Source organism: Oncorhynchus kisutch, linkage group LG13 (assembly GCF_002021735.2).
Source record: "Oncorhynchus kisutch isolate 150728-3 linkage group LG13, Okis_V2, whole genome shotgun sequence".
Lineage (NCBI taxonomy): Eukaryota > Metazoa > Chordata > Actinopteri > Salmoniformes > Salmonidae > Oncorhynchus > Oncorhynchus kisutch.
The window spans coordinates 58,383,127-58,396,550 of record NC_034186.2 but is presented as its reverse complement, the minus strand read 5'-3'; positions in this window follow the sequence as shown (position 1 = coordinate 58,396,550).

Sequence of the window (13,424 nt, the reverse complement as noted above, 5' to 3'; positions counted from 1 at the left end):
TTGCAACAAAATTGTGATACGTCAGGGGGGTCCCCAAGCAGAGGCTTGAGGACCACTGGCTTAGACAGTATAGGTCAGAACTGCCCAAACCTCTTCCTGGAGATCTACCGTCCTGTGGGTTTTACAGTCCAGCCCTCTTCCTGGAGACCTACAGTCCTGTAGGTTTACAGTCTAACCCTCTTCCTGGAGATCTACCGTCCTGTGGGTTTTCAGTCCATCCCTAATTTAACACACCTGATTCTACTAATTACCTGCTCAACCAGACCTTAACTAGCTGAATCAGAGATGCTAAATTAGGGTTGGACTGAAAACCTACAGGACAGTATATCTCCAGGAAGAGGGTTGGGCAGCCCTTGTATCGGTGGTGTTATGGAGGCTCGTTTGGAAATCGTCCAAAACAGTCTCAGATTGTAAAAGTCGCTGATGTTTTATTGTTTTGTGATTTGGTATGAGAAAATACATTATTGTCCTGCGTCTATCTGAGAAATTTAGATCATTCAGTAGCTTAAATAACCCTGGAAATAAAACATGTTTTACTCTTTATGTATTAGTTGAACATTAAATACAAATTCCTACATATCCTTCAACATGTAAAATCAAATGACATCTGTTGAAGAGAAACGTACAGTAAGATATGACCCTATATTCTGTCTCTTGTTTATGGTCGTCGGGTGACAGTGCAGTGTGCAGGAGCTGGGAGGGAGGTTGGGGGTTTAATCGGGCTAGCTCGTTGGGACTGAAGAGTGAAGGGGAGGAGGAGGTTTGTACAGGAAGGAGAACTGCATCAGTTCCAGGGCTTTCCAGACCTCCCTAGGGCTTCATTATAAGACAGAGGAGGAGGGGGGAGGGACTTCCTGTGACCAATAATCCATCTGCCCAAACAGAAGCACTGAGGGAGACCTGCAAAGGAACCAATGTCACTGCAACACTGTGACGGAAAATCGAGAGAGAGAGAGAGAGAAAGAGAAAGAGAGAAAGAGAGAAAGAGAGAAAGAGAAAGAGAAAGAGAAAGAGAAAGAGAAAGAGAAAGAGAGAGAGAGAGAGAGAGAGGGAAAGAAAAAAAAGTAAAGAGATGGGAAGTACAGGATGTATGAAGCTGGAACAGAAAGAAAGAAGATGAGTGGGGGAGTTTTACAGACTCAAGAAGGAATTGGAAACTCCCTGTGGCGTGAAAGTTGCAGCTATTAGTCATCCAATAGGGAACAATAGGGATGTTGTCAATCTGGGAGAGAGGACAGAACAACTTCACTCAGGAAGAAGCGTGGGATGGGACAGTATAGGATTTGATCCTATTCTTTTAAAAGTGTGTTTCTTCTCTCCAAAATGCAAAAACAGTGTAGCCTACATAGTTTTGTTTTATCTATGAATTAATATCCACATTAGTTCTCCTAGAATTGTTTGTATGGGGCTATTAGAAAACAATGGTAAATCAATCATTCATACTGTAAGCAATGAATTAAAACACTTAGTTCATAAATGTGAAAATGTTTAATGTTTTTTAAACTTTTTGGGTTAGTATTTCCCTGACCAGGGTTGGCTCTAGCCTTATGGGGGCCCTAAGTGAGAAATCCCCCCACCAAGTGGGCAATATTGTTTTTGCTGCCCCCTTCTTGACTGAGGCGAGATAACATTTAGTCTTCAAGTTTATTTCCAGCAATTCTACACATTTTGCCAGGGAGGCAGTGAGACATTTTTGCAATTTTAAAGCAAGTTTTCTGCAGTTCTACACATTTTGCCCTGACTTGCGTATGCCATGTTAATGATATCTGAGTGAGAGTAGGGCCCCCTGGAGATCAGTGGCCCTGGACACGTGCCCTGCATGCCCGGGCGGTATTCGGCTATGATTGCAACAAGTTTAGATAACTGGCTAGACTAACTGGCTAGACTAACTTACCAAACTAAAATTTTTTGCTGACATGGCTAATTGAGTGACTGCCAGTGACGGACTAACGTAACGTAGCAGGCGTAAAATAAATGCCTGAAACTAGATCCCCCTACATTATGTATGGTTTTGACGAGAATTATTTTAACTGTCGGAATGGTTCTCTTCTGCACTGTTCAACCAATCCAGTAAATGCGGAGGAGTTAAGATGGAGTCACGCCTTTTTAATGTGGAAAAAAAACGTTATAGTAATCATGGCCGAATATGACCGGGCACGTGCCAAGGGGCCCTGACCTCCAGGGGCCCCCCGTTGATTTTGTTAGTCACTCTCACTCAGACCCTCTCTTCCATTTCCCCTGAAAACTGGAACATTAGGTTATTGATGTCCCCGCTGAGACCAATGACTGAAAAAATCTAAAGAAAAACCGCTGATGCACAAGCAAATTTTGAACTTGCACCTCGTGTGTTCTACAATTCTGTACCCTGATGAAGACAGCTTGTCTGTCAAAACATTGGTTATTCAATTATTGCATCTGAGTTCCTAGAGTGGGCTCTCTGAGTTCCTAGCGTGGGCTCTCTGAGTTCCTAGAGTGGGCTCTCTGAGTTCCTAGAGTGGGCTCTCTGAGTTCCTAGAGTGGGCTCTCTGAGTTCCTAGAGTGGGCTCTCTGAGTTCCTAGACTGGGCTCTCTGAGTTCCTAGAGTGGGCTCTCTGAGTTCCTAGAGTGGGCTCTCTGAGTTCCTAGAGTGGGCTCTCTGAGTTCCTAGAGTGGGCTCTCTGAGTTCCTAGAGTGGGCTCTCTGAGTTCCTAGAGTGGGCTCTCTGAGTTCCTAGAGTGGGCTCTCTGAGTTCCTAGAGTGGGCTCTCTGAGTTCCTAGAGTGGGCTCTCTGAGTTCCTAGAGTGGGCTCTCTGAGTTCCTAGAGTGGGCTCTCTGAGTTCCTAGAGTGGGCTCTCTGAGTTCCTAGAGTGGGCTCTCTGAGTTCCTAGAGTGGGCTCTCTGAGTTCCTAGACTAGGCTCTCTGAGTTCCTAGAGTGTGCGGCTCTCCTTTCCTTTTTCAAGTGTTCTTCCCCGCTAGCCAGCACCTCGTCTAAATAGGTGTGCGTTTCTTTCGCCACTACAATTCTAACTGTCAACAGTAAGTTGAGTCAGGGGCCCTGTAACGGCCGGGGTCCCTAGGCGACGGCATATGTTGCTTATGCCTAGAGCCGGCCCTGTCGCTGACTGTTCCTGAATCACACATTGTCTTAACAAATTCCTCACACCTCTTTGAAGAAATAAACTCCTCTCTTTCGACTAGTTTTGACTCAGTGCTTCCTCAGTGTCTCCCCCAGCTGTTTAAGTTTATGAATGATAGTTGTTGACACTGAATGACCCACACTGATGCACCAAAGCACCATGCATTACCAGAGAAGTCACAGATCAAGTGTGATAAAATCCCCCCTATTCAGTCATCACTGTTGGCCAGCATAACGATGGACTGTGGGTTGTAATGTTTATATCTGTCCCCCTACACTTGTTAGCTCCTTTAGGCCTATACGGCTTTTATACATACTGTCTCAATGTCACTTATAGTAACTACTTTAACTTCAACTTCAGCATAATTTGAATATATTTGTTGATACAACGTATACATTGTATATTTATGGAATTTTTAAAAAGCATGAGCTTTGAAATCCTCTAAACACGTTTGACAGACATGGAACTACTTTTCCCACAGGTACAATATACCCCCGCGCAGTTATTGAGGTATCACACATCTCTCAATTCAAGATGAAAGAACACCAAACATTTACAGGAACATTCTCACACATCACTCATGTTCACTCACATCAGTCTTGTTGTTCAGCAATCAACACATCATTTCCCTTTCTCCTCGATAAATAAACCCTATTAAAAGATGGCCTGGCATTAGAATGCCTAACACTGAGCGACACTGCCATAGTTGTGGTAAGTCGTGTAAATAACTATGTTCTGCTGAGGGCCTGCTGATCAAACACTGCACCAAGCACCATTTTCTTTCTTAATCGACTGTATCATACAACCCCCTTCTGTTTACCTTAAACCAGATTGACCTTTTATAGAGCTGATTACTACGTGCTAATTACACTACACAGAAGGCTGGAGTTAGAACACACAGCAGGCAAACAGGCTGGAATATACACACAGACTCGCACATGCAAACACACAGACTTTCACACACACACACACACACACACACACACACACACACACACACACAACCATAAACTCTGGTTTTCACACAGAGACTGGTACACACACACAACCCCCCACACACAGGCGTTTACACACACACCCTGATCCAGCGTGTATGTGGCGTGTTTACATGTGGGCTCCATTTTGCGGTGGCGCGTGATAATCAACATGATCAGAAATCTGACTAACAAATGCTCCAGCTGGTAGAGTAAACAGGTAATACATCTCGATCACATCAGCGTAGCATTCTACTGTAAACACTTTGTTCAAAATTCGTACTTGTGGCATCCCGTGCTGAAGGGAGATGCCGGCTGACATTCTTGGCGCTCTCCACAAGAAAGAGCTGTTGGAGAAATAGAGCTGTGAGTTTATGGGTTTGGTCATTTACGAGTTTCGCCAGAGCATCTGGTGGCTTTAATCACATGGGGGGAAATTAGTCAGAAATGTAGGAATGGTGAGGAGGAGGCGAGGTTTGGGTCAACTGGAGAGGGAGTCTCACAGGCCACCCTCTGTGTGTACTGAAAGGCTTTGTTGATACCTTACTTCACAAATGAGTCATTTTCAATGCACATTTACGCTTATTTATGCGGGGATGGGGTCCATTCCATTTCTAATTCAGTCAGTTCACCTCTTGAATTGAAATTCAATTCATGAAATGTGACCTTGTAAAGTGGTTCCTGGTCTGAACCTGTGCGTTCGCAGCAGCTATCAAAGGTCACAGTTCACGGTCATCACGGTCATTTTAACAGTCAACACCAGGTTCACTAAGAGGAGAGGGGAGGAAGCTGCCGTTTCTAGCAGTGACTGAAACTGATCCCTCTCCCTTGTAAAAGGTGCACACCAGACACATGCAAGTGGAATCGCCTCAGTGAAATTGATCTCAGCGTGAACTGAATGAGTGACGTGTATCATAGCCCTTTGCCACCTGGAAGTCCCTGTGTGTGCATGCAGACCTGCATGCAAGTGTGTGTGTGTGTGTGTGTCTTAGCATGTGTGCACACGTGCATGTGTACATGCGTGCGTGCGCGCATGTGTGAGTGGCGACTGATATCTAACCCGTGGGCTAAAGTAATCTGATGGCAAAGAGGGGCATGAGACGATACCTTCTATAACTTCTACCCCTCAAATTAGTAGCACTTTTAACAAGCCTGCCCACACACGGTTAACAAAGTGCCCTCGACGGCAGGCCTAATAATTAACTGTGGAGCTCCCCAGATGAGCTCCAGGAGAGAAAGGAGCCCCATATATCATCCAACTATAGAGTAAGTCCTCCCCCCACCCCTCAGAATGGAAACAATATCATAAAAGGCCTGTAGTGACATAAAACAAAACCATTAGCTTTGACGTCGAGGGAGGAGAAGTTAGGAGAAGTTAGCTCATTTGGGGTTTAAAAAAGGAAAGCGTCTGGACTGATCCTGTTCTTTATGGCCTGCCTGTCTGTGTAAGTCCCCAGATTTATCTCGGTGTCTGCACAGCAGGGCATAAATCATCTCTGGTCCCTCTGCCTCTCTTTCTGTCCTTCTTTTTCTCTCTCCCTCTTTTACTCTCTCTCTCTCTCTCTCCCTCTGTCTCTCTTCCGTCTCTCTCTCTCTCTCTTTTTCTCTCTCCCTCTTTCACTCTCTCTCTCTCTCGCTCTCCCTCTGTCTCTCTTCCTTCTCTCTCTCTCTCTCTCTCTCTCTCCCTCTCTGATGTCAGAGCTTGGGATGTGGCCGTCAGCGTCTGCAGCAGGAAAGGGTCCTTTTTTTCTCTCCTCCGGAAGAGTTAGGCCTTGAGACATTACCACATTGTATTTTGCGGTGCAGTTTGGGGGAACACTCCTGGCGCTGGCCAGGCCTGTGTGCCTCTGGGGCCTCTTTCCCTCTCTCTCCCTTTAATTAGATTATAACCGGGTCCCCATTTTGCCATTCTGCTGCCTGGGCTCCATCCTCCAATCCGCCAACCCGCTACAGTACCTTTGCCGGCCGCGGCACCATAATATCTGAACTTAAGGGTAGGAAATGACTTAAATGTCGGTTAGACAGGATTCTGTTACACCCAATGGTGTGCTGACAAAACAGCCAGGGTAATGGAGATGTTAAAAGTGCGAGAGCAATTGAGATTTACGGCCCAGGTTCTATGAAAAGTGCACACCCGACCAGAAGCACCACAGGTTGCGCTGCTGTGGCCGGGAAGACATTTGGGCCGCAGCTGAGAGAACCATCACCACCCGGGTCAACTCCAAAACAGCCAATTAGAAGCGCAGGGACTGTTGCAGATCAATAAATGTCACCCGAGCATGGCGCTGCTACTCAGAGGCCCAGACTTCATTTGTAAAGAATAAGGGAAAGAGGAGGAATGAGGCTGTCGGTCTGGATGCGAGTCTCTGAAGTACAGCCACTGGAACTCTCGTCTTGCGCCAAGTTATGGAATTATCTGAAGTTGTCTACTCAGCAAGGAAAACAACATGGTGGCATTATGGAATGATACATTGTATATAACAGTGGCCAAGCTCCTAGAACAAGCATGAGAAGTCATGGCTCTACAATATATAAAAACAATTGCTCAAATACATTATCCAAAAGCTAAATAGAAAATATAATAAATATCAATGGCTCATCAACTGCTTGAAGTTGATTCATTGGTAACTATTGTGGGTTTAAACGATACAAAACATTCACGCAGTGAGACACATGCACCAACAAGGCATACATTCAATCCCACCCCAGAGCTGTCTATCTAAATGGGACGTGACAGTAGAAGAAAAGTCAGAGCGACGTCTGGAGACTTCCCTCGGAGGAAGTGAACAGTATGACTGATTCAGAGTCGTAAATCATTTCGGGGAGACGCTGGGAGCTGCCAAAGGGAGAGCGTTTTCCATGTAGACCGCTGAGAGAGGAGCTCTCCATAGACGTTCCGCTGCACAGCGGGGTGGCTAGATGGATGGCTGAAACTGTGTGTTATTAGTCATTTCTTTCCAAAACATAATGCAAGTCACGATGCTATGATATGATAACAAAGTGTGTCGCTTTAGGCTTGGGGGTTTCATCTGGGAAATGGTTACAGAGGTTACAATTTCACAGCACTGCAATCGGAATATGCTCAGGCCCTGGAGGCACATTCTTCTCTAATGTTCTCAGTTCTGTACCAATGGGAATTAAACGTGTGACTGGGAGTTTGCATAGGTGTGTGTGTGTGTGTGTGTGTGTGTGTGTTAACTCGACTCTCACTGAAGGTGTCCTTGGTTGAGAGGCATCCAAGGAGTTGAGGAGGAAAGAAACAAAGATGACTGCTTCCTTCTGGCGGAGGAGGAGGGAAGATTCCCTGAAATATGTTGATATTCCATCCTCTATATTGCATACAGATTTGCAACATGGCCGTCAGAGCGATGGAGCTCCTGCCGTGAAAGAAAGCTCACAGGTAAAACCAGTGCCAGGTGCACAGCTGCTTCCAACTAACAGCTCTCCCTTTCTCTCTCTCTCTCTCTCCATCCCCGCTCTCCCTTTCTCTCTCTCTCCATCCCTGCTCTCTCTTCCCCCCCCCCCCCCACACACACACACACAAATCATTGCACAGATCACACCGCACATCAAAATGGGATTCAGTAAAAAATGTAATTGTTTCTATGTGATGTACTTTACCAGACATTCAGTCCATTTAGACCCTCCTACTACCCCATATATACGAATAGCACTTACAGCAAGACCATTTGTAACTGAGTGGTTTAGTCTGGAGTCCATGACACACAGCACACATGACTGAGATAACTGTAGAGCTCCATCCTAATCCCAGTCTATCCCCTAGACCTCTTCCCTCTGTTTGGTTTCTCAGCTGTTTAGTTTACATAAGAGGGACATCCCCATTTATAAAGTTCATCACCACATCCCCCTCCACACACGACTCGCACTCTCCACCTACGACATAGCACTTCTACCCTTCCAAATACAAATAATCAGCCATGATGAGCGATAGGGCCGGCCTGCAGAGGTAATCGTAATGACGGATAATCACCGAGCCCAATTTAGAGCACTTCGTTCTACTTAACAAAGCCCACCCTAGGATCTCGGCATGGGGCTGCTATGTCGGCTGGATTTGGACCTCGTTACTGCTGATGGAGTCTTTTGGATGTGCTTGGATCAGGTTTGTTTCCAAAACCTCTCCTCGAGTACTGTACACCAAGCTGGTTCCACATGTTTGATGTAATCCAGCAATAGCACACCTGATTCAGCTAATGATGGGCTTGATGGTTAGTTGACTATTTGAATCGGGTATGCTATTGCTGGAATAAATCAAATAAGTGGAACTGCCTCTGGGTACTCAAGGAGAAGTCTGGGAAACACTGGTTTAGGCTGTAACTGGGGCCCAGAATCTTTCCTAGTCAGTTCACACCTGGCCATGTGAATTGAACACAGTGGGAGATGGGACATGCAGGCCTGGCACAGGAGGTTGGTGGCACGTGGTAATGGCTGGAGCCGAGTAGGTGTAATGGTATCAAATACATCAAACAAATGGTTTCCATGTGTTTGATGCTATTCCATTCCAGCCATTATTATGAGCTGTCCTCCCTTCAGCAGCCTCCACTGAGGCCAGGCTATAACTGGGGCCAAGAATCTTTCCTGGTCATATCATGTGGTCAGGTGAAACTCCTGGACCTACCCAAGGCCATGTGTGTTGAGCACAGTGGGGATTGGGACAGGCCAGAACTGGGGCTGATGTCAGACAGAACTTCAACACCATCTGCCTGAGTCTCTGTTTCCTCCAGTTTCATAGGAACCCATCAGAGAGATGATACCCTGCTGATTCTCATCTATAAAGCTCACTGCATGTGTGGACCAGTGACAGCTCTGCGAGAGAGAATGTGGAACAAATTTATGTGGTGAAAAGCATGGAGGGAGTGAGGGAAGGAGGGAGTGAGGGATTGGAGTGAGTGAGGGAGAGAGTGAGTGAGGGAGTGTAGGATGGAGGGAGTGAGGGATGGGGGGAGTGAGGGATGGAGGGAGTGAGGGCTGGAAGGAGTGAGGGAAGGAAGGAAAGAAATAAAGAAAAGACAATGCTTTAAAAGGGACAGAAAAATCCCTGAAGAATAATATTATTCAACATTTATTTAGAGAGCAACAGAGAGAGGGGTGAGACAAAGGAGTGTTACCAACAGAATTTGGAGAAGTGAGAAGGGGAAAGGAGCATTTTGAGGAGGTATTGGAGGAAGGTGCAATATTTGTAGAGGGCTGAGAGAGCATGGCGAGCACACAGAATGTGTGTGTAGCTGTAAAACACATGGCTGTTTGAGTAAAAGGTCCATAGGGTGTGAATGTCTACATTCCAGATGTAGTGTGTGTGAGTGTCTCCCTCACTCACACTCACGGCGAGATTCTCTGTATCTCTTCTTACATCTATGTTCAATATATTCTCTCTAGGTGCAAATGAGCATAAGACAAAAGTGGAGCATTTTACCCACTGTAAGTTGTGTTACTCTGTCTGCTCTTTGTGTTTTACATCATCAGTACTCAGTTTATAGTCCTTCCCCACACTCATTTCACTTTCATCTCACCTCAATCATTTTCTCCTTTATCTGGTTGATTTTGATGAATGTGTTGTATACTGGCAAATGTAACCCTCCACGTCAGTCTTGTATACCCCAATATAGTTGATCCCATAACTGTGGTCATTGTGTGTATAAAACCGACCCTGAGACAACCATGCACTGGTGCTGAATGAAGACAGATACTGTTTGGATTGGTTGGCCCAAGCGCTGGTGATTGCTCTAATTATAACCAGTTCGGATAAACTACCTCAATCTCCTCGATTATAATTCACACTTCACTCCACTAGATGGCAGTTTTGACGTGTGCAAAAATGCTGAACCTGCTGAATTCTTGGTGTATTCTTGACCGTGCTCCCGATGGTTAAATTGGTCCGCTAACACAGACCTAGTACATTTTCTTAATATATATTTTAAATTCAGATTTTTCAGCAATGCTATGCTTTGTGCCTCTCATAATAGCTTGAGTGAGGATCTAGTATTGTAATGACATCATAAGAGGCACTCAACAGAACTGACCTGTGTTCAGCTCACTAAATACCTCACCTCCGGACTGTCAATAACACTGTTGTACTTAGCACTATATCTCCTACACACCCTGACCTGGGTTCAGCTTGCTAAATACCTCCCCTCCTGACTGTAAATAACACTGTTGTACTTGGCACCATATCTCCTCCACGCCCTGACCTGTGCATCCCGTCTGTTACCGGTATCCTCTTCGCTTTGACTGCTCTTTTGACCCTTGATATATTTGTTTTTCAGTATCCAGGAAGAACGGTTTTCTAGTCTGTGGGTGTATTCTCTGCTGCTTTGTGTTCTAAGGGACCCTTTGGCCCAGAGTTCCTAAACTAAGTGATCCAAGTAGTGATCCAAGTTTAGAGGAAACACTAACACGCACACTCTTTCTCACACGCACACACGCGCGAGCACACGCCTCTGGGCCTCCTGGGAAGCACCAAGGCCATAATCAAACCTGTCTGGTGAGGGTGATGACTGACTGTCTGGGCCTGGCAGATCTACAGACCCCCATTTAGTTGGAACTGTGTTTGTTCTCCTATTCAGCTCTGTAAAACAGTGAATAACAGTGAAAAATCAGCCTAGCTCTGCGATGTGGTGGCATGGTCTCCATATCTGTCTAGAGTTAAACTAGGTCTGCTCAGACATAACAAATGTCTATGACAGTGATTTCAGTCAGACGCACTCTGGTAAACCATGAGCAGGGTTGCATAGGTTACTTTCTAAATGTAATCCGTTACAGCTCCAAGTTACTTGTCCAAAATTGTAATCAGTAACGTAACTTTTGGATTACCCTCAGTAGCATAATCTGATTACATTCTGTTACTTTTACTTTCCCCTTAAGAGGCATTAGAAGAAGGCAAAAATGTATGTTACCAATTGAAAGACATCTATTGCAGGATAAATCAATGTTAAAGTTTACATAACTGGCCATAATGGATGTTACATTTTACTCTATGGGTTGGTTATGTAGGCTTCTTCTAACCTAACCTAACCTTTCTACTACATAAATTATATCTTTACATTAAAAACCAAAGTCTATCAGAATTCCAGTCATTCCAATAAATGTTATACCCCTGATCTACAAGAATTGGACTTGGAAATAAGTATAGATTAGCCTAATTGTTTTACCTGAGCATGACCCCAAAACTAAGGACTTATTAGCCAGCCCTACTCTGTTGTTTATGATTTTGTTGTCATGGAGGACTGATTGGGCTCATTGATTCGAGTTGAAAAATAAATGCTGCATTCATTGAATGGCATGCTTTGCCAAGTGTGCAAAGCTTTCATTTGGGCAAAGGGTGGCTACCTTGAAGAATCTAAAATATAACACTGTTTAACACTTTTTTGGTTACTACATGATTCCTTGTGTGTTATTTCATAGTTTTGATGTCTTCACTATTATTCTACAATGTAGAAAACAGTAAAAAATAAAAAATTTAAAAAACCTTGAATGAGTAGGTACTGTATATATAATTTATAAATCCCAAAAAAAATGTAGCAACTACATATTGCCGCTTTAAGTCTATCAAAAGTGTACAGGTATGAACATGTGTCCATTAGGCCTATGTATTTCATTAGGCATAATCCGTTACTCCCCAACCCTGGCCACGAGGCTGGAACCATGAGGCTAAAGGAGGAAAGGGTAAGCCAAGGTGTCTAGATCAGAAACACTGGTTACCAAATAACCTTTTTTTTAACAAACAAAAGAGATAAAAGATCAGTGATCACACTTCTTTTATAAAATAAAAATATGTTTACGCTAAATGTATTGTGACTCTGCATATCATGGTGTGCTACACCAACCCTGGTCCTCCAGTACCCCCAACAGTACACTTCTTATTATTTCATTTTTAGTCCCCTTTTTCTCCCCACTTTTGTGATTACAAGCTTGTATCGTCAATGCAACTCCCCAATGGGCTCGGAAGAGGCGAATGTCGAGTCATGCGTCCTCCGAAACATGACCCACCAAGACGCGCTTCTTAACACCCGCTCGCTTAACCCGGAAGCCAATGTGTCGGATGAAACACCGTTCAACTGACAACCGAAGTCAGGCTGCAGGCGCCCGTCCCACCACAAGGAGGCACTAGAGCGCGATGAGAGCAGTACACATTTTTATTGTAATCCTGGACAAGCACACCTGATTCAACTTGTCAACTAATCATCAAGCCTCAATGAGTTGAATGAGGTGCGTTTGTCCAGGGTTACAATGAAAATGTGTTCTGTTGGGGGTATTCAAGGACCAGGGTTGGGAAACGCTGTGATACAGCAAATACCACCATGGAAGTGAGCTCAATGAGAGTCCCTTGTGGAGAATGAACAAACTACAACTCTAAAGAGCTCCTGCTGTACCATGATTATCCACCAGGTGTCCCTATATTGTCAGAGATGAACGATAATGTAAATCCGAGTACACTAAGTTTTCTGATCTGTGTCTAGTCCTCAGACAATCAACTGATGAACTGAAAGATGTGCAAATCACGTGCAGAAAATGTTTGAACACCAAGACATGTCATCTCATATTATGATAAAACCTTCCCTCTGAAAACTGAAACAAGGTAAACAAATGTTTTAAGACATTCCCTCTCATGTCTGGAAGCATGCAGTGGAGTGATCCTGACTCTCCCTGAGGCAGCTTCCTTCAACTGTGGGAATTCCACTACATTTTGGAGGATGTAAAATGTTGGATATCGGATCCGCCCTGGAAGTGTAAACGACGTATACAAAGAAACAACAAAACCAATCGCTCTCCACCTCGTCTGCTGTGGAATGTTAAGGGATCAAGAGCAAAAAGTCCATTGATGTTGAGACTTTCTTCCACTCCTGTGAGAAAAACACTAACCTGAGGGAATCCTTGTTCTCTCTCTGGGATTCTCTCTTTCACAAACACAAACACACATGTAATCACAAGCACACTTTCACAAGCACACACCTAATGTAGCCTACACGTTTGCGCACTTGCACTCACTCACACACACACACACACACACACACACACACACACACACACACACACACACACACACACACACACACACACACACGTGTGAGTGATGGCTGACAGGAGGGATAAACAATGTTACACTACTAATCTGGGTTCTGTATACCTTTGTACTATGCCTCACTTAGAGACTTACAGTAGGATGATAGACTATTGCCTTGGGCTCCCTCTTTTTGTGTATGATTAGTCCATGCAGCTCCAGGGAATTACTGTGAGGAAGCTGGAGCTTCAATTGGACTAAGCTGCTTCATTATGGGCTCAACTGATGTGTGGGGTCTCAGACAAAGCAATTACACT